The 21,413-nt window shown below is 41.3% G+C and overlaps 1 non-coding gene across 1 annotated transcript; it reads left to right on the top strand.

Annotated features, from left to right (window-relative positions):
* The first annotated feature begins 913 nt into the window (after window positions 1-913).
* Trnas-cga (transfer RNA serine (anticodon CGA)) lies at window positions 914-988 on the top strand. The gene has a single exon. It is a non-coding gene; the product is annotated as a tRNA-Ser (tRNA).
* The last annotated feature ends 20,425 nt before the right edge of the window (window positions 989-21,413 follow it).

Below are 21,413 nucleotides of genomic sequence, written 5' to 3'. Positions count from 1 at the left end.
TACGTAAGCATCCTGTCTGATCACCTGCATCCATTCATGTGCATTGTGCATTCCAGCAGGACAATGCGACACCCACACGTCCATAATGGCTTCAGAAACACTCTTCTGAATTTAAACACTTCCGCTGGCCACCAAACTCCCCAGGCTTGAGCATATATGGGATGCCTTGCAATGTGCTGTTCAGAAGAGGTTTCCTCCCCCTCGTACTCTTACGGGTTCATGGTGTCAGTTCCCTCCAGCACGTCGTGTTGCGGCACTTCTGCGTGCTCGCGGAGGCCCTACACGATATTAGGCAGGTGTACCAGTTTCTTCAGTGTATAATCAAAAGAATGCATATTGGAACATGGAAATAGAGTGTAAGTGGAGGATTTAACCAAACAGACCACGTGTTGGTAAAAGTACGATGTGCTCATCATTCATTGATGTATGGAGCTGCAGGGGTCTAAACTGTGGTTAAGACCACTACGCCAGAATGAGATTTTCACTCTGCAGCGGAGTGGGTGCTGATATGAAACTTCCTGACAGGTTAAAACTGTGTGCCGGACCGGGACTCGAACTCGGGACCTTTGCCTTTCGCGGGCAAGTGCACTACCAACTTTTTTATTTTTTATTTTTTTAAAATCTCATTTTGTTCGTCATAGTTCGTTGCAATTGTTCGTGGCGGACGTCCCTTGACGCCCATTGAAGTTCATTATTGATCCATTCACTCAGTTCTTTTATTACAGAGGGGAGCTAGCCCTCTGACCGAACACGCTGAGCTACCGTGCCGGCTGCCACTTGAGCTACCCAAGCACGACTCACGCCCCGTCCTCACAGCTTTACTTCCGCCAGTAAAGGCGAGCTTCTGTGAAGTTTGGAAAGTAGGAGACGAGGTACTGGCGGAAGTAAAGCTGTGAGGACGGGGCGTGAGTCGTGCTTGGATAGCTCAGTTGGTAGAGCACTTGCCCGCGAAAGGCAAAGGTCCCGAGTTCGAGTCTCGGTCCGGCACACAGTTTTAATCTGCCAGGAAGTTTCAAGACAACTACTGTTTAAAAACCTTAGTGAGAGAGAAGTTAGCTGTAATACATACAACTGGAACGGAAAAGAGAGAAAACTGGAATATAAAAAAACTTCATGATCCCGAAATGGTAAGAACATACCAAATAAAAATTACGGATGTTCTGACAGCAGACAAGAAAATAGTCGAAAGTCAAGATAGATGGAACAGGAACCATAAAGCGCTGAAAGATGCAACAGAAGAAACAATTGGAATAAGAAGAAAGAGAGCATAAAATCTAGAAAGACTGAGAATGCTACGAAGAGAGAGAGAGAGAGAGAGAGAGAAACTAGAAGAAATGTGGAGGCGTATAAAGGATTAAGATCTAATGGTCAAAGGACATATAAGAAAAAGAAATAACAGAGCAAAATTTCAGATATAAGAACTAAAGAAACACACTGCAACAAGAACATTCTATCATGCAACAGGAAAGAGAAGGAAAAATGTTCAGCCTGCACTAGAGGTATTGAAAAATAGAAACAATCAGATAATCAGAAGCGAACAAAAGTATTGCGGAGGTGGGCAGAATGTTTTGAAGATGTGTTCAATACCAATTGAGAACAGGTACCAAGAGATCTACAAGAACAGGATGCGAATATAGAGACAAGAGAAGATGAAAGCGAAGAAGCAACAAGACCGACAATGCAGGAGGTAGAATTGGCGATACTTGAATTGAAAAATAATCGTGAACATGCGATCAGAAATTATAGTATATGGTGGTCAGTCTGGAATACATGAATACACGCACTAATAAATATGGGACACTGAAATCAAGCCAGAGGACTGGAAAAATAGAATAAATTCCCTATACACAGGGTAGCCAGTGGAGCTGTAGCACGCAAGTTCAACCATTCCGCCAGGGACGGTCTCGCCAGGTGTGCTCTTCGTTTGATTTCCTTAAACAGAACAAGAGAGAGATACAGAAATTGGTAGTAAGGATCGAACCAGAGCCGAAGTCTCGTATCATCTACGCTATGAGAACAAATGACACTATTTGTATCTGGCAGGCCGCTTGAACTTGCGCGCTCAGCGGCCTCATTGGCTAACTTCAGTGCTAATTAACTCGGTAAAGGTGCAACATAGCGAATTTTTTTCTTAACAGTTACTTCTCAGCACAAATTGTCCTGCACAAGCTTTTCACACTGTTCCTGACCACCCTGTGTAAGAAAGGACAAAAGTTAGTTTGTGAAAACTATAGAGGCTTAACTTCATTACATACCACCCACAAGATGTTTCAGGAGCTCTGTACAAAATTAAAGAAAAAAAAAGTGCGCCAAAAATATCACCTGAGAATACAAATGTGTTTTCCGGCCAAATAGATGCACCAATTGCTTGTTAGTAGACAAATATTGTAAAAATTTTACGAATTGGCGTAGATTTCCTCTTCCTATTTATTGATTCCAAGCAAGCTTTAGATAGTGTTAACAGACCTACACTGTAATAATCACGAAAAGAATTGGCCATCTGTGACAAACTAAGAAGGCTAGTCGCGTTAACAAGAAAGAACACAAAGGCGAAGATAAAAGTGAACAAAAAAATAAACAGCAGCTTTAACTTTACATATGGAGTGATAGAGAAACAATAATGATAGAATCCAGTCAGATAGTATATGCATATGCAGATGATATTGGAAATTTCACAATAGACTTAGACACTCTTAAAGAATTGTACGAAACGATGGAAGCAGAAGGAGCAAAAGACCTATTGTAAACGCAAATGAGAGAAAATATAAAGCAATTTCCAGTTCTAAGGTCACAAGAATACCACATGACTTGAAGGCCTGCTACATAGGGTGTTCATAAATTAGTTACACAAAAGTAACCTTTAATTGTGAAAAAGGTAAATAACTTATAGAAACATTTGATACAGCACTCAGTGCAGTATATCTTCAAGTTTTATTTACAAATATTCAGTGTGGTTACCATTTGTAACACGATAAATGCCCTGTCTGTAATCAGTTTCCTTCCAAATCCTATGATGCAAGTCTTGATTTATGGAGACAGCTGCTCGTGTTACCCGTTGTCGCAGCCCGTCAACTTTTGCCGGAACCAGAGGAACAAGCACTCCGACGTTAATGTAACCCCATTGGTAGAAGTCCACTGGGGTTAAATTAGGTGATCAGGGTGGCCAGAATGTTGTTCTGTCACGTCCAATCCAAATCGATAGGTTCCTACGGGCACAAACGACAACTTAGCGATGATAATCAGATGGTGCGTAATCTTTCTGGAAAATAAATTCTGTGCCCATAAGCTATTGCAGTTGAGACATTAGGTAATGCTTGAGCATCTCCTAGTGTGATATGCTAATTAGAGTTGACTCTGCAAATCTTGTTACAGCTTACAGCGCAAATACCACTTGCCTTAGGCGATGCCATACATGTTCGATTACGTGACGTGGTTTTGCTCACTCCATGCCCGAACATTATGCCGATTTACTTTACCGCAAGTGTGGTAGATGGTTTCGTTACAAAACACAGTTTTATTATGAAAGCCATCTTCAGTCTGCATTTTGTTAAACATTTCTACAAAAAACTCATCTTGTTTTTCTTTGTCATTTTCTCTTAAATCTTGCAACAGTTCCAATTTTTAGGGCTTGAATGACAGGCTTTTCCTTAATACCTTCCACAGTGTAACACTAGGCATGTTCGATTCCAAGTCGACACGTGTCGTTGATTTACCCGGACTACGAATGTGAGACTTTCGAACTTGTTCAGCTGCTACATCAGAGACTGTTGGCCGTTCTTGAACCAGCGGCCTACACGATACACAGGCAGTTTAGGTGAAACGAATGTACCAATTAATAACAGTTTGTTTTTGTGGTGGTGGCATGCGATGTTTAGTTTTGAATTGTCTCTTTAAGAGCGTAAATTTAGAGGCAGATGGTTCTCTCGCTTCCTGAAATGCGTCAAATACAGTAGTAAATTCGCGTGTTTCACTGTTATCTCAATAGACATACACTAGACTGCAACCTCGACGGAGAAAAGTGACTGTTTCCCTGGTTCCCTTTGCTTCCATGTCGACGTTTTCTAGGATTCCTCTTGTGCAGCATACTTGCTCCCATGTACAAATTGTTCTGCGCCAACCAGAAGACACGCAAGTACTTCCTCAAATCACCCGCGTTTTAGTGTATATTTCCTCAATTTATACGTATTTTTCGCAATTACATCGATTTTATGTCAGTTATACCCATGCGATTGTGACATGATCTCTCGTTCCGTGTTCTAAAATTGCTTGTAAATGTGTAGTATAGCTGCCAACACCTAGCACAAATGCACTGACTGGGAGGGATAGTATAACACTGTATTCGATTGCATCCCCACATATTCCACATTTACAGAGCGTCTGCTCTGTTTTCTGTATGTCTGTGCATGTGCATGAGTAGCGGATGCAAATGTGGAATATATGGGTGGAGGCGACTGTATACTATCGAGTACAATGCTATTCTATGTCCCCCGACGTGCATTTGTGCTAGGTGTTGGCAGCTGTACTACATTTACAAGAAATTTTAGAACACGGAACGAGAGGTTATGTCATGATCGCATGGCTAGAACTGACATAAAATCGATAGCACTGCGAAAAATACGTATAAATTGAGGGAATATACACTGAAATGCGGGGGGAAGTGAGAGAGTACTTGCGTGTCTTCTGGTTGGTGCAGAGAAATTTGTACACGGGAACAAGTATGCTACAGAAGAGGAATCGGAGAAAACGTCGACACGGAAGCGAAGGGAATCAGGGCAACAGTCACTTTTTTCCGTGGCGGCAGCATTCTACTGTATGTCTGTTGAGGTAACAGTGTTACACGTGAGTTGACTACTGTATTTTACGCTTTTCAGGAAGACAGAGAACCATCTGCCTCTAAACTTACTTGCAGCTGCGATAAAGGATGACATGAGTGGTCGGTTGAGATGGAGTTGTAATGAGGTACGATTTAATGGTAGACTGATGATGCATTCCAGTCGTAAGGAAGGTATGGATTTGACGTGGAATACTGTGATAGCAAAGAGGAAAGTATGTCAAGTAATAAGCAGATATGAAGTGGGACAAGCATGTAATGGCAGCTGTGGGGAAGGCGGACAGTCGTCTTCGGTTCATTGGTAGAATTTTGGCAAGATGTGGTCCATCTGTAAAGGAGACCGCTTATGGAACACTAATACGACATATTCATGAGTACTGCTCGAGCGTTTGGAATCCCTATCAGGTCGGATTGAGGGAGCACATAGAAGCAATTCAGAGGCGGGTTGCTAGATTTGTTACTGGTAAGTTTGATCATCATGCGAGTGTTACGGAAATGCTTCAGGAACTCGGGTGGGAGTCTCTGGAGGAAAGGAGGCGTTCTTTTCGTGAGGAAATTTAGAGAACCAGCATTTGAGGCTGACTGCAGTTCAATTTTACTGCCGCCAACTTATTTCGCGGAAAGACCACAAAGATAAGATAAGAGAGATTAGGGCTCGCACAGAGGCATATAGGCAGTCATTTTTCCCTCGTTCTGTTTGGGAGTGGGACAGAGAGAGAAGATGCTAGTTGTGGTACGAGGTATCCTCCGCCACGCACTGTATGGTGGAGTGCGGAGTATGTCTGTAGATGTAAATGTAGTTTTTCTATTTCCAGAGCCACAGCTGTCAGCGATGTGTATTTCCGATACTTCGCTCATTGTCGAATGTCGTCCAATAGAGACCGCGATCGTAACATTTAATTGTAAGCAATCAAATATGTTTGTGACTGGTTACCTAGGATACGTCTGTCTAGGGATGTGTGGCGCGCTGGCGGTGGCCTTTGGCGGGAATGATTTACGTTTCTGACTAGTGGTAGGAGCTCTCCGAATAGAGAGGCCTGTTGGGATGCACGAGACGGCCGAATAGCGAACTAACACTTAGTATGTGTTGGATAACCATAGACGTTGCCGTTGGTGGGGAGGCTTGCGTGCCTCAACGATACAGATAGCCGTACCGTAGGTACAACCACAACGGAGGGGTATCTGTTGAGAGGCCAGACAAGCGTGTGGTTCCTGAAGAGGGGCAGCAGCCTTTTCAGTAGTTGCAGGGGCAACAGTCTGGATGATTGACTGATCTGGCCTTGTAACACTAACCAAAACGGCCTTGCTGTGCTGGTACTGCAAACGGCTGAAAGCAAGGGAAAACAACGGCTGTAATTTTTCCCGAGGGCATGCAGCTTTACTGTATGGGTAAAGTATTCTGGAGGTAAAATAGTCCCCCATTCGGATCTCCGGGCGAGAACTACTCAGGAGGACGTCATTATCAGGAGAAGGAAAACTGGCGTTCTACGGTTCAGAGCGTGGAATGTCAGATCCCTTAATCGGGCAGGTAGGTTAGAAAATTTGAAAAGGGAAATGGGTAGGTTAAAGTTGGATATAGTGGGAATTACTGAAGTTCGGTGGCAGGAGGATCAAGACTTTTGGTCAGGTGAATACAGGGTTATAAATACAAAATCAAATAGGGGTAATGCAGGAGTAGGTTTAATAATGAATAAAACAATAGGAATGCGGGTAAGCTACTACAAACAGCACAGCGAACGCATTGTTGCGGCCAAGATAGACACGAAGCCCACAGTTACAACAGTAGTACAAGTTTATATGCCAACTAGCTCTGCATATGATGAAGAAATTGAAGAAATGTATCATGAAATAAAAGAAATTATTGAGATAATGAAGGGAGACGAAAATTTAATAGTCATGGATGACTGGAAGTCAGTAGTAGGAAAAGGGAGAGAAGGAAACGTAGTAGGTGAATATGGATTGGGGATAAGAAATGAAAGAGGAAGCCACCTGGTCGAATTTTGCACAGAGAACAACTTAATCATAGCTAACACTTGCTTCAAGAATTATAAAAGAAGGTTATATACATGGAAGAAGCCTGGAGATACTGACAGATTTCAGATAGATTATATAATGGTAAGACAGAGATTTAGGAACCAGGTTTTAAATTGTAAGACATTTCCAGGGGCAGATGTGGACTCTGACCACAATCCATTGGTTATGAACTGTAGATTAAAACTGAAGAAACTATAAAGATGTGGGAATTTAAGGAGATGGGACCTGGATAAACTGACTAAACCAGAGGTTGTACAGAGTTTCAGGGAGAGCATAAGGGAACAATTGACAAGAATGGGGGAAAGAAATACATTAGTAGAAGAACAGGTAGCTTTGAGGGATGAAGTAGTGAAGGCAGCAGAGGATCAAGTAGGTAAAAAGACGAGGGCAAGTAGAAATCGTTGGGTGACGGAAGAAATATTGAACTTAATTGACGAAAGGAGAAAATATAAAAATGCAGTAAATGAAGCAGGCAAGAAGGGATACAAACGTCTAAAAAATGAGATCGACAGGAAGTGCAAAATGGCTAAGCAGGCATGGCTAGAGGACAAATGTAAGGATGTAGAGGCTTATCTCACTAGGGGTAAGATAGATACTGCCTACAGGAAAATTAAAGAGACCTTTGGAGAAAAGAGAACCACTTGCATGAATATCAAGAGCTCAGATGGAAACCCAGTTCTAAGCAAAGAAGGGAAAGCAGAAAGGTGGAAGGATTATATAGAGGGTCTATACAAGGGAGATGTACTTGAGGGCAATGTTATAGAAATGGAAGAGGATGTTGATGAAGATGAAACGGGAGATATGATACTGTGTGAAGAGTTTGATAGAGCACTGAAAGACCTAAGTCAAAACAAGGCCTGCGGAGTAGACAATATTCCATTAGAACTACTGGCAGCCTTGGGAGAGCCAGTCCAGGCAAAACTCTACCATCTGGTGAGCAAGATGTATTAGACAGGCGAAATACCCTCATACTTCAAGAAGAATATAATAATTTCAATCCCAAAGAAAGCAGGTGTTGACAGATGTGAAAATTACCGAACTATCATTTTAATAAGTCACGGCTGCAAAATACTAACGCGAATTCTTTACAGACGATTGGAAAAACTGGCAGAAGCTGACCTTGGGGAAGATCTTTTTTGATTCCATAGAAATGTTGGAACACGTGAGGCAATACTGACCCTACGACTTTTTTTAGAAGCTAGATTAAGGAAAGGAAAACCTACGTTTCTAGCATTTGTAGACTTAGAGAAAGCTTTTGACAATGTTGACTGGAATACTCTCTTTCAAATTCTGAAGGCGGCAGGGGTAAAATACAGGGAGCGAAAGGCTATTTACAATTTGTACAGAAACCAGATGGCAGTTATAAGAGTCGAGGGACATGAAAGGGAAGCAGTGGTTGGGAAGGGAGTAAGACAGGGTTGTAGCCTCTCCCCGATGTTGTTCAATCTGTTTATTGAGCAAACAGTAAAGGAAACAAAAGAAAAGTTCGGAGTAGGTATTACAATCCATGGAGAAGAAATAAAAACTTTAAGGTTCGCCGATGACATTGTAATTCTGTCAGAGACAGCAAAGAACTTGGAAGAGCAGCTGTACGGCATGGACAGTGTCTTGAAAGGAGGATATAAGATGAACATCAATAAAAGCAAAACGAGGATAATGGAATGTAGTCAAATTACGTCGGGTTATGTTGCGGGAATTAGATTAGGAAATGAGACACTTAAAGTAGTAAAGGAGTTTTGCTATTTGGGGGACAAAATAACTGATGATGGTCGAAGTAGAGAGGATATAAAATGTAGACTGGCAATGGCAAGGAAAGCGTTTCTGAGGAAGAGAAATTTGTTAACATCGAGTATAGATTTAAGTGTCAGGAAGTCGTTTCTGAAAGTATACGTATGGAGTGTAACCTTGTATGGAAGTGAAACATGGACGGTAACTAGGTTGGACAAGAAGGGAATAGAAGCTTTCGAAATGTGGTGCTATAGAAGAATGCTGAAGATTAGATGGGTAGGTCACATAACTAATGAGGAAGTACTGAATAGGATTGGGGAGAAGAGGAGCTTGTGGCACAACTTGACTAGAAGAAGGGATCGGTTGGTAGAACATGTTCTGAGGCATCAAGGGATCACCAATTTAGTATTGGAGGGCAGCGTGGAGGGTAAAAATCGTAGAGGGAGACCAAGAGATGAATACATTAAGCAGATTCAGAGGGATGTAGGCTGCAGTAGGTACTGGGAGATGAAGAAGCTTGCACTGGATAGAGTAGCGTGGAGAGCTGCATCAAACCAGTCTCAGGACTGAAGACCACAACAACAACAACAGCTTTGATGATCGCATGGAAATTTGAGAAGATTCAATATGGACTTGTGTTTGCGCTGGGACATCATTCCGTCCCATGTAAATTGTCCGATTGACTGCTTGTGTATATTACGCGCCTTTATTTAGTTGAGAGAAGAGTGATTATGGTGTGCAGATGTAGCACGTGAAAGATGGGTGGAAGATATGTTTGCTGGTTCTCTAGACGTGAGAAACACCTTAGTTGACTTTGTAAATTATAGGGATGATTTGGAATTTGTTACATCACCGACATCGATATTGCTAGTAGAAATGTAAGTTTCCTCTACTTTTTTCGTGTTCTCACTTCAAGGTCTTCGCAGGTGGGATAAATTTCTAGTTAGTCAGTGGTTTACTGCATGGTCCACCTCGCTAAATTTTCGGGTTTCTAGATAAGTAATTTCCAGTCTATATTCTCAGCATTTTGTTGCGTGAGCAATACTGCTGTGCAAGCGATATTGCTATGTGCTTGATATCGAGAATTGTCGAGTAAATGGTATAATATTATGGCACACCATGTGAAAATACATGTGTTCTTGTAATCCCAGAGTGTAGAGATTGGTGCAGAAAACAACAAGCCCACATATCGGGATCAGAAACGGTGATGCCTTTGTGCCAAGGGGAACCTATCCAGCCTTTGTACAACAGTATTCATGGAGTTAATAACCCGTGGTCTAGGGGTAGCGTCTTTGGTTCATAATCAAAACGTCTTCGGTCCCGGGTTCGATCTCCGCCACTGCCTAAATTTTGATAAATAATCAGCATTGGCGGCCGAAGACTTGCGGCATTAGAAGTCAGCATCATTCTGCCAACGGCCTTGTCAAAGAGGGCGGAGGAGCGGATAGAGAGTGCCCTACTCTCTTGTCCTAGTGGTGAAAAATTGCCCCTAAAGGCGGAAGGATCAGCAATGATCAACGACATGAGGATGCAGAAGGCAATGGAAACCACTGCATTAAAGACACGTAACGTGTATCCACAGGACATGTAGCCTGTAGTTAAAGAAGTGTCATGATGGTCTCTCCATTCGAAAAAGATTCTGGAATAGTCCCCCATTCGGATCTCCGGGAGGGGACTGCCAAGGGGGAGGTTACCACGAGAAAAAGATTGAATAATCAACGAAAGGATAATGTTTTACGAATCGGGGCGTGGAATGTCAGAAGCTCGAACGTGGTAGGGAAACTAGAAAATCTGAAAAGGGATATGCAAAGGCTCGATCTAGATATAGTAGGGGTCAGTGAAGTGAAGTGGAAGGAAGACAAGGATTTATGGACAGTCGGGTAATATCAACAGCAGCAGAAAATGGTATAACAGGTGTAGGATTCGTTATGAATAGGAAGATAGGGCAGAGGGTCTGTTACTGTGAACAGTTCAGTGACCGGGTTGTTCTAATCAGAATCGACAGCTTTACTGTGAACAGTTCAGTGACCGGGTTGTTCTAATCAGAATCGACAGCAGACCAACACCGACAACGATAGTTCAGGTATACATGCCGACGTCGCAAGCTGAAGATGAACAGATAGAGAAAGTGTATGAGGATATTGAAAGGGTAATGCAGTATGTAAAGGGGGACGAAAATCTAATAGTCATGGGCGACTGGAATGCAGTTGTAGGGGAAGGAGTAGAAGAAAAGGTTACAGGAGAATATGGGCTTGGGACAAGGAATGAAAGAGGAGAAAGACTAATTGAGTTCTGTAACAAGTTTCAGTTAGTAATAGCGAATACCCTGTTGAAGAATCACAAGAGGAGGAGGCATACTTGGAAAAGGCCGGCAGATACGGGAAGATTTCAATTAGATCACATCATGGTCAGACAGAGATTTCGAAATCAGATACTGGATTGTAAGGCGTACCCAGGAGCAGAAATAGACTCAGATCACAATATAGTGGTGATGAAGAGTAGGCTGAAGTTCAAGACATTAGTCAGGAAGAATCAATACGCTAAGAAGTGGGATACGGAAGTTCTAAGGAATGACGAGATACGTTTGAAGTTCTCTAACGCTATAGATACAGCAATAAGGAACAGCGCAGTAGAAAACACAGTTGAAGAGGAATGGACGTCTCTAAAAAGGGCCATCACAGAAGTTGAGAAGAAAAACATAGGTACAAAGAAGGTAGCTGCGAAGAAACCATGGGTAACACAAGAAATACTTCAGTTGATTGATGAAAGGAGGAAGTACAAACATGTTCCGGGAAAATCAGGAATACAGAAATACAAGTCGCTGAGGAATGAAATAAATAGGAAGTGCAGGGAAGCTAAGACGAAATGGCTGCAGGAAAAATGTGAAGACATCGAAAAAGATATGATTGTCGGAAGGACAGACTCAGCATACAGGAAAGTCAAAACAACCTTTGGTGACATTAAAAGCAACGGTGGTAACATTAAGAGTGCAACGGGAATTCCACTGTTAAATGCAGAGGAGAGAGCAGATAGGTGGAAAGAATACATTGAAAGCCTCTACGAAGGGGAAGATTTGTCTGATGTGATAGAAGAAGAAACAGGAGTCGATTTAGAAGAGACAGGGGATCCAATATTAGAATCGGAATGTAAAAGAGCTTTGGAGGACTTACGGTCAAATAAGGCAGAAGGAATAGATAACATTCCATCAGAATTTCTAAAATCATTAGGGGAAGTGGGAACAAAACGACTATTCACGTTGGTGTGTAGAATATATGAGTCTGGCGACATACCATCTGACTTTCGGAAAAGCACCATCCTCACAATTCCGAAGACGGCAAGAGCTGACAAGTGCGAGAATTATCGCACAATCAGCTTAACAGCTCATGCATCGAAGCTGCTTACAAGAATAATATACAGAAGAATGGAAAAGAAAATTGAGAATGCGTTAGGTGACGATCAGCTTGGCTTTAGGAAAAGTAAAGGCACAACAGAGGCAATTCCAACGCTACGGCTAATAATGGAAGCAAGGCTAAAGAAAAATCAAGACACGTTCATATGATTTGTTGACCTGGAAAAAGCGTTCGACAATATAAAATGGTGCAAGCTGTTCAAGATTCTGAAAAAAGTTGGGGTAAGCTATAGGGAGAGACGGGTCATATACAATATTTACAACAACCAAGAGGGAATAATAAGAGTGGACGATCAAGAACGAAGTGCTCGTATTAAGAAGGGAGTAAGAAAAGGCTGTAGCCTTTCGCCCCTACTCTTCAATCTATAACATCGAGGAAGCAATGATGGAAATAGAAGAAAGGTTCAGGAGTGGAATTAAAATACAAGGTGAAAGGATATCAATGATTCGATTCGCTGATGACATTGCTATCCTGAGTGACAGTGAAGAAGAATTAAATGATCTGCTGAACGGAATGAACAGTCTAATGAGTACACAGTATGGTTGGAGAGTAAATCGGAGTAAGACGAAGGTAATGAGAAGTAGTAGAAATGAGAACAGCGAGAAACTTAACATCAGGATTGATGGTCACGAAGTCAGTGAAGTTAAGGAATTCTGCTACTTAGGCAGTAAAATAACCAATGACGGACGGAGCAAGGAGGACTTCAAAAGCAGACTCGCTATGGCAAAAAAGGCATTTCTGGCCAAGAGAAGTCTACTAATATCAAATACCCGCCTTAATTTGAGGAAGAAATTACTGAGGATGTACGTCTGGAGTAGAGCATTGTATGATAGTGAAACATGGACTGTGGGAAAACCGGAACAGAAGAGAATCGAAGCATTTGAGATGTGGTGCTATAGACGAATGTTGAAAATTAGGTGGACTGATAAGATAAGGAATGAGGAGGTTCTACGCAGAATCGGAGAGGAAAGGAATGTGTGGAAAACACTGATAAGGAGAAGGGACAGGATGATAGGACATCTGCTAAGACATGAGGGAATGACTTCCATGGTACTAGAGGGAGCTGTAGAGGGCAAAAACTGTAGAGGAAGACAGAGATTGGAATACGTCAAGCAAATAATTGAAGACGTAGGTTGCAAGTGCTACTCTGAGATGAAGAGGTTAGCACAGGAAAGGAATTCGTGGCGGGCCGCATCAAACCAGTTAGTAGAAAAAAAAAATATTCATGATGTATGTACGAGTTCCTGGTGGTCGATAGCTATATGTATGATGCAAAAGGGGAGATTTTGTACGGGCAGGATACGAAGTGTATGTTTATTAGATCGACATGGTACATGGTGATATGTTGCAAGGCTGGAGATTGGTTTCACGCTCTGATATTCAAGCTCCTGTCCTCAGTGGCAGAGCAGTGTAATAGAGTAAGAGTCTTTCCATATTTGACGAACTGTAGGTCACTTTGCAGTGTTTAACTGTCGGTGCAATATGGTGATCTTTACAAAATGTTTTTTTGCCGCATAAAGTCTCATCTGCAGAAAGAAAAAAAGGCAGACTGTGCTTCCACAATGGCGTCATCAGTAATTCGGTGGATAAATTCAATAAGAGCCAAACATAATGCTCCATTCATTCACAAGACATCCTTAGTGCTGGGACGTAGGAGCCTCAACTTAACGGTGACAACGTTTGCGTTTCAGAGATGTTTGTTGAAATCAGGACTCAAAGATTTCCAGGAAGGGTAACACGTGATGGACGGGGTGCCACATTAGGACCATCAGGAGGAATTCATTCAGCTTTATTTTGCGCTATTTCTATTAGGACAAGAATGTCCATGTAGACAAGCTGAGACATCACGAAAACTCCAGCAAAAGGGACCGTTAACTATTTCTGGGACACTACACAATTTCTGAGAGGTCGAATTGGCTCTTATTTTACATAGCCATATGAGATCAGTATAACATTGAGAAACTTTTAGATGCACTTGCGATGGTGTGTAGCTACATGAGCATTTTGAGGCGATGAGTCAGCTACACTTGGCTGGTAAATGCATGCACAGCTAGATGCCGCTTGCATGTCCCGTTAGGATCGCTAGGAACAATGCAGCCTGTGCTATTCTGGGAAGCATTGAAACAGATTTCTGCTGCGTCTGTGAGGATGAGTCGCTCAGCAATTAGATCTTCACTGGACCACAGATAGAAAGGAATCATGCCAGCAATGAACACGTGTGCGTCCAGAGGGTGACTTGGCTCTTATTTACATAGACATGTGACGTCAGTATAACACTCAAAAAACTCTTACTGTAGATGCGACTTCCATCTGCTGTCTGCAGCAGCACAAGAGCAATGGCGGCTCACGCCCCGTGTATTCATCTATCCAGTGGTGGTTCGTGGTGGCGTTAATGTGTGCGCACATTGGAACTGTTCGCTGTATGTCACAGTTGGCGATAGTTCCAAAGTGTTTGCTACATGCAATGAGTGTTTGTGCACTGTATTATTTTCGGCTGTTTATGCATTGTCAGCATGTTTACATACCATTACACATGCCTTATCATTTGATAATTTATGAGTTGTTTTCACGTCTGTTGCATTATTTTGTGAACAGGTGTGCAAGCTGTGCAATGCATGATTTCGGCATCTGACAATTAGCAAGTGTTTTCGCAGAACCTTTTACATGCATTACCTTGTCAATTTAGGAGTTGAGTTGGGCTGGGTTGTTTAGGGGAGGAGACCAAACAGTGAGGTCATCAGTCTCATCAGATTAAGGAAGGGCGGGGAAAGGAATCAGCCATGCCCTTTCAAAGGAACCATCCTGGCATTTTCCTGGAGCAATTTAAGGAAATCACAGAAAACCTAAATCAGGATGGCCAGACGCTGCGGGATTGAACCATCGACCTCTCGAATGCGAGAATTTAGAAGTTGCTTGTGTATCTGCACATCAGTGTACTGCATTATTTCAGTGATTTAGAAGTAGTTTGCAGTTCTGCAGGCTGTTCAATGCATTAGCAAGCGAATATTCTGAACATTATTTTGATAACTTAAGAATTGTTTGCGTGTCTTTACATCAGTGTAATGCATTATTTCGGTGATTTACGAGTAGTTTGCACGTCTGCAGGCTGTTTATTGCGACCCCAAGCACGTCAGAGTATGTGTTTTGTATCAGTGTAATAAATAAACTACGTGCAACCCATCCCTAAATAAATTGTTCCAAAATAAATAAAGTACACTCCTTCCTCTCTCCAGCAGCCCAGGACAGGCTGAGTGATTTACCCGCCATTTCCCCCCAGACCGCAATGGGATGAAAGCGCCCTCTGATGGCAGTACTGTCAGTTGGACTCTGGACCCCATGGTGGACACACTGGTTGGAGCTATTGCCTCAAATTGTTTAAATAAAGACTGCCTGCAAAATAGAGACTTATGTCCATCCCATCGAGCAGCCCAGCACAGGTTGACCCATTTTCATGCCATCCCCCCCCCCCAGACCGCCATCTTGGATTACATCAAGGGAGGGATGATTGCATGCTCTGGTAGCAGTACTGCGTACTAGGTCAGCTGAATTCCAGACCTCATGGTGGCTACGCTAGATGTAGCTACTGTTTCAAATTGTTTAAATAAATAATGAAAATAAAGACTTATGTCCATCCTATCCCAGCCAATTCCTAGGAAGAGGTAGTGGTCAGATGAGGCAGGTTAGTGGAGGTAGCCCAAGTGACCTATTTTCCCACCATTTTCTTAGGGTAGTGGAGGTAGCCACGGTGTGTTGCATTATTCTGCTGGAATTTGAACTTACCGCTATTTTCTGGGGGAGGGGTGGGAAGGGGATGGAGCTAGATTCGTGCAGGTAGCCCAATTGACCTGTCTTCCCGCCAAAATTTGATCTTCCCACCATGACATCATTGTGATGTTGCCATATATATCACCATCATCTCGGATCCGCCATCTTGAATAAATTTGGCAACAATGGAGAGTAGAGTGACGCCGCCTGTGTTCCACTACTAGTAGCTACATATTTTATTTTAAAAGAAATTTTAGGGCGTTTCCTTTTTAGTCACAATTCTGGTAAATAATTACAAAAATTTACCTGCAGCTTTGTGCTAAAGTGCTGGTTCACGCTTCCAGCTGTTGGCGCCTCGGAAGCTATTGCAATTAGAAGCATTTTTAAATAACTAGACATCTCATTGCACAGCGTCTGTTACAACGTTTGCTTTTGTTGACTCGCATTGTTATTCTTTCAGTGTTCAGCAGCCCTCCTTGTGATAAGCAGTTGATTATTTTGTTGTGTTATTTCATAATCGTTATCTGAAAATGTTACAAAGAAGAGAACTATCAGTTGAGGTAATAAGGGAATTGTTGGACCAGCCTTCTTCTACTGAAGTACCATGTAGTGAATTTGAATTTTCCAGTGATGATAATAATTCCTAAACGTTTATTCACTGAATAGCAGGAGATATTATTCACTGAAAACTGAGGAAAACACGAAGATGATGATGCTTATGCAGATTCCCTTTACGAAGAAGAGGAAAGTTGTTACAGTCCTAGCTCTCTTGATGACCAACCCACGCTACCTCTATCAGAAGTAAAAAGCCTGAAGTTACAATGACAATCAATGCCACAAAAGGTCGTGCCAACACCATAGACAAAAAGACGCGATGCTGCAGTGTGAAGAGGAAAACAAGACGCTGGCCATTAATAATTTTCTTCAAACATGAGCGATGTAAATGTAATGAATGCATACATTCCTTTGGTTGATGCTGGCTAACAATAAAAATATGAGACGTCGGACATTCATCATCGGTTTGGGAAAACAACTAGCAGCGATAAATAAGCCAATGAATTCATTAGTATCGCGAGATCCAGGATGGGCAGCGAAACCTGCAGCTAAAAGAAGGGGAAGACATGCACATTGTGTAGATAAGAAAGAAACAAAAAGTCAAATTACATCTTTTAAGTGCATCAAACATGTATCCTCGGAACATTCTGCTGTTTTTGTGGACCCTATACAAATTTGCAATAAGAGTTATATTACAAAAACACTTGGTGCAGAACGAGAATAAACTATGTATTCTTAAAAAGCCTCCATTCAAAGTATACAAATTGTGTTTTTCAAAATGTAAAATTAAAATAAATAAAATTGTTTTAAAAGTAGTTATACTTCAAAAGAGGTTCGTGTCATTAGTCAAAATAGTGTCAACTGATGCCAATTTAAACAACAGGGGCCGGAGAGGCCCGACTGATAGGTAGCGAATACAGATTTTCTGGTGAGCAGAGGGTTAAATTATTTCTACGTTTCGTCGTCGGAGCTGTCATTCGGCCCCTAATAATAGCCAGACATTCAGTCGACGCAGCCGCGCGGGTTGCTTGAACAGCGACAACGGGGCAGCTCTGATTCCACGACTCGCTGCGATTCGCCAGTTTTTAGCGGTAAAATATTTTACATGTCACGGTCATAGTTACCAAGCGTGCTGCCAGCCTGTGTGTGCCCCGTTCAAGATATTCGGGGACAATCATTGGCGAAAACTGACGCTCTGCACGGTACCCACTATTAAAGTGAAAATGTGTTACCTGTACTGCAGTTGATTTTATACCTTAACTATTAGCATCCTTACAAATGTTTCAAGACACAAAAAGAGATTAAAAATGTTAAATGCTGATGTTCGGTTCGATTTTCCGTTACAGATATACTGTTCGCGTTAATATGACCTGATACGTTGGAAAAAAAATTCCTAAACGTTTATTCACTGAATAGCAGGAGATATGCAAAGTGTTTCAAAAAGATTCGCCCGATTTCACAAGACTGGCAATAATACAGCAACAAAAGATGTTTTGTGATATCCGTTTCAATCGGTGTGGTTCAGTTACAGCTGTGTGACGTGATTGTCTTCGAGAATACCTCACTGCTTCTGCTACAGCGTAATGGGCTCACTGCAGAATTGGCCTCCAATGTCGCCAAATCTTACGGTACGTGATTATCTTTTTTGGAGGGGAGGGGGTGCAAAACATTCCGTTTTATGTGCTTCCCCTTCCACCAACTACAGGTGAGTTGCGAAGTAGCATAGCAACTGCAGAGAATGCTGTAATTTCAGCCACGCTGGCGAAAGTGTGGGACGAGTTTGAACTTCCTTGGAATGTTTTCCGTACGTCCCGTAGAGGGTAGATTGAACATTTATGAAAGGTAAATGAAGACTTTTATTCTAAGTATAACTGTAAAAAAAGTATAAAAATTCACACCGAATTTATATCTTCATTCATGTGGATTAAATTGGATGAATGTTTTTGAAACTAGGTGTAGTTACCTCTGTGAGCAATGGCAAACAGTTTTCTTTTAATATTAGTCATCTGCAATGCTATTTTTACACAGCGTTTTCATATTGAAATATACGAATGTAACAGACACATCTATGACAAACGAATGCGCGACACGGTGTACCTACTGACTGCGTACAGTTAGGACGTATGTTGCTAACAAGACTTTTCCAAATACATCTCTTCCCGTTTCGATACTACCATTCTTTTTAGTATCCGTGTTGAGTGGGAAACACTTACAGCGCACAAGTTTTATACTTTTCTGGTTGTTGTGCATTTGGACATTCACCACTACGTTCAAGTACGTGAACAGCTTTTCCCTTGGGCATTTTTTTTACCTTCATAGCAGACGCTATAATTAGGTTTTTGATTATTTAACCATTTCATTAATTATCTATTTCCCATCAAAAGAATCACAGTACATAATTTATTAAAAGGCTGTATCACAGAAATAATTTTACAAAAAATTGTATTTGGCTCAAGTACAAAGTGACTTTTGTACCATAAACCACAGTTTAAAATATGAGGACAAATCATATATCATGAATCGACTTAATCTAACGTAAACACATCACTAATAAACTAAACTGAAAAACCAAATAAACATACAAAAAGGTAATTTTTAGGATTAACAAATTTGACCTAAAAGTACATGTTAATAAACATTTAAAAGCAACAAATTACCTTTACTGTTTTATAAATAGTATGTCTATACTTGTAACCACTGCTGGCGTATTGTAAATGTCTATTACAAAGTACCTTGGGCCATGATCATGATGCATTTTCACCAACTGGTTCAAGGTATAATTTTCCCCAATTTCGATAAATGATTAACATAACCTAAAATAATAAAATAGCAGGAAAATTGACACCTTGGATAAATATCTATAATAATTATTAAGCTTTTCAGATTAATTTTATTTGAGCATACAGAACTGCAATAACATTGAATTAAGAACATAAACTTACTTTCGGTGAAAAGAACAATGATATATGCAGGAAACCGAAATAATTGCTCCTTGCTCGTGCAACAATATCTCGTAGGCTATTTTTGATGTGACAAAGACTGAAGTTGGAGAGTAAAGACCAGAGATATAAGTCTAGCTAAAGGTACAGTCGTGCTCAAAAGTATCCGAATTGCATATCGCCACATTCGAATGCAACCCACATAGCGCAGCTGTCTAGCAGGTTCTCTAATCGCCCCTCGGTGCAGTCGTTTGACTATTGAAAATGGTTCCAACAAGTCACCACTAGAAAACACTGCTCTGCATCGCAATAACTCAAGATGTAAAGTAATACCAAGGTACTACAAATATCAGGGAACATCTTACCACAGATAAGACGGTTCTTCAAGCTTGTAAGCTTGATTCCTCAACATCTCCACATATTGCGCGTGAAAGGGTTCGAATCCTGGCCCAGCACTAAAGCTTTCATTATGTATTATCAAGCTCTATCATGAGAACACCTATTTGCTGGTGTGTAATAATTTTGATTTTTAATGTATTTTCATTCGTTGTCAACACTAACGGTATCTGACGTTTTTGAGTCCCAGTACGACACAGAACTGTTTGCGAAATCATTGTAAATTCAAGGATGTCATTTCAAGCTGCTGGTGGAAAAAATTCGGTAGCTGACGTCTCTTTGTGTGCAGTCAATGACGATATGTGTAGGGCTCGATTCCCAGTCAGCACTGAACTCTTCGTCATATTATTTCTAGTTCAAACAGCTCACATGTCGCCTCTGGTGTAACAAATCCATTTTTAACGTTCGTTCTCTCTATAATATAACAGCGATAGTTGCCAGGTTGGAGTCCTGGGAAAGAAAAAAGTAATGTTTCGTCTCGTTATTTCAGTTAAAACATCTAGCTACTGTCGAGAAAATCCGATATGTCACAATTGATTGTGCTTCGATGACAATCCAATTAGGTTCTAGGTTCGAATCCCTGTCCAACACAAAGCTTTACCTCACCACATTTCAAGTAAGTTACTTGTGAAGAAGCAATATTTAACATCTCTCGTAGTTCGTTAACAAGGACAATAGATACTGGGTAGGAATTGGCGTTCGTTAACCATGTTTACGTTATGTAATTTAAAGTTGATATTTGCTAACTGATACTGTCTAAAATCGAGGTATATCTCTCTCTGTATGCCTAGTCAGGAATGACTGTTAGTTTCCGTCAGTCACGAAGTCTTTGCTTAGTCTGCTTGACCTGGGTTTGAATCCATATGCAGAACGAGACGGTTTGTCGTGTCATTTGAAGTTCATACATATTCTCAACTAGCTGCTCGTGAATATCTTACATTTTTAATGTCATTTTGTGTTAAATAATAAGTACGGTATGTTATTTTGAAGAGGAAATCATGAATACGACGAACTTACTACATGAATTACTTATCTGACATAATAATGAGAGTGGTAACATTTCATGTATGTCATTTATTGTAATAAATGTGAGCTTACAAGCTTGAAGAACCGTCTTATCTGTGATAAGATGTTCCCTGATATTTGTAGTACCTTGGTATTACTTTACATCTTGAGTTATTGCGATACAGAGCAGTGTTGTCTAGTGGTGACTTGTTGGAACCATTTTCAATAGTCAAACGACTGCACCGAGGGGCGATTAGAGAACCTGCTAGACAGCTGCGCTATGTGGGTTGCATTCGAATGCGGCGAAATGCAATTCAGGTCGTTCGGATACGTTTGAGCACGACTGTACATGTCCTCAGTATCTTGACAATCTTAAATGTTTCGCCCGATTTTATAAATTCCATTCGTGATGCGGTATACTGATATATGAGCGCTTTGACTAATTCTTCTACTCGAAGTACGACATTTTTCTGTTCCTGTGGGACGTTATTGCGTACAGTAGCGTCACTTAATGAAGTGCTCTGGAAGTTCTGACTTGTACTTCTGTTTAACTCCCAATATCGTTAGTTTCCTTTTTAGCAACTGTAGTTTCAAATCTTGAGAAGCAAAAAACCCGTCACAAGCTATATTCTGATCTGTTAATTTACAGGGAAGGTAACCATAATTTTGCATGGATCGTTAGTTTGCTTGGAATATACTGCCTGAAGGGGCATCCACATCGAAAGCCGATCAGTAGCCTAATCACATTAG

Source organism: Schistocerca gregaria, chromosome 3 (assembly GCF_023897955.1).
Source record: "Schistocerca gregaria isolate iqSchGreg1 chromosome 3, iqSchGreg1.2, whole genome shotgun sequence".
NCBI lineage: Eukaryota > Metazoa > Arthropoda > Insecta > Orthoptera > Acrididae > Schistocerca > Schistocerca gregaria.
Note: the sequence above shows the minus strand (reverse complement) of the source record. Positions and strands in the feature narration are given on the sequence as shown.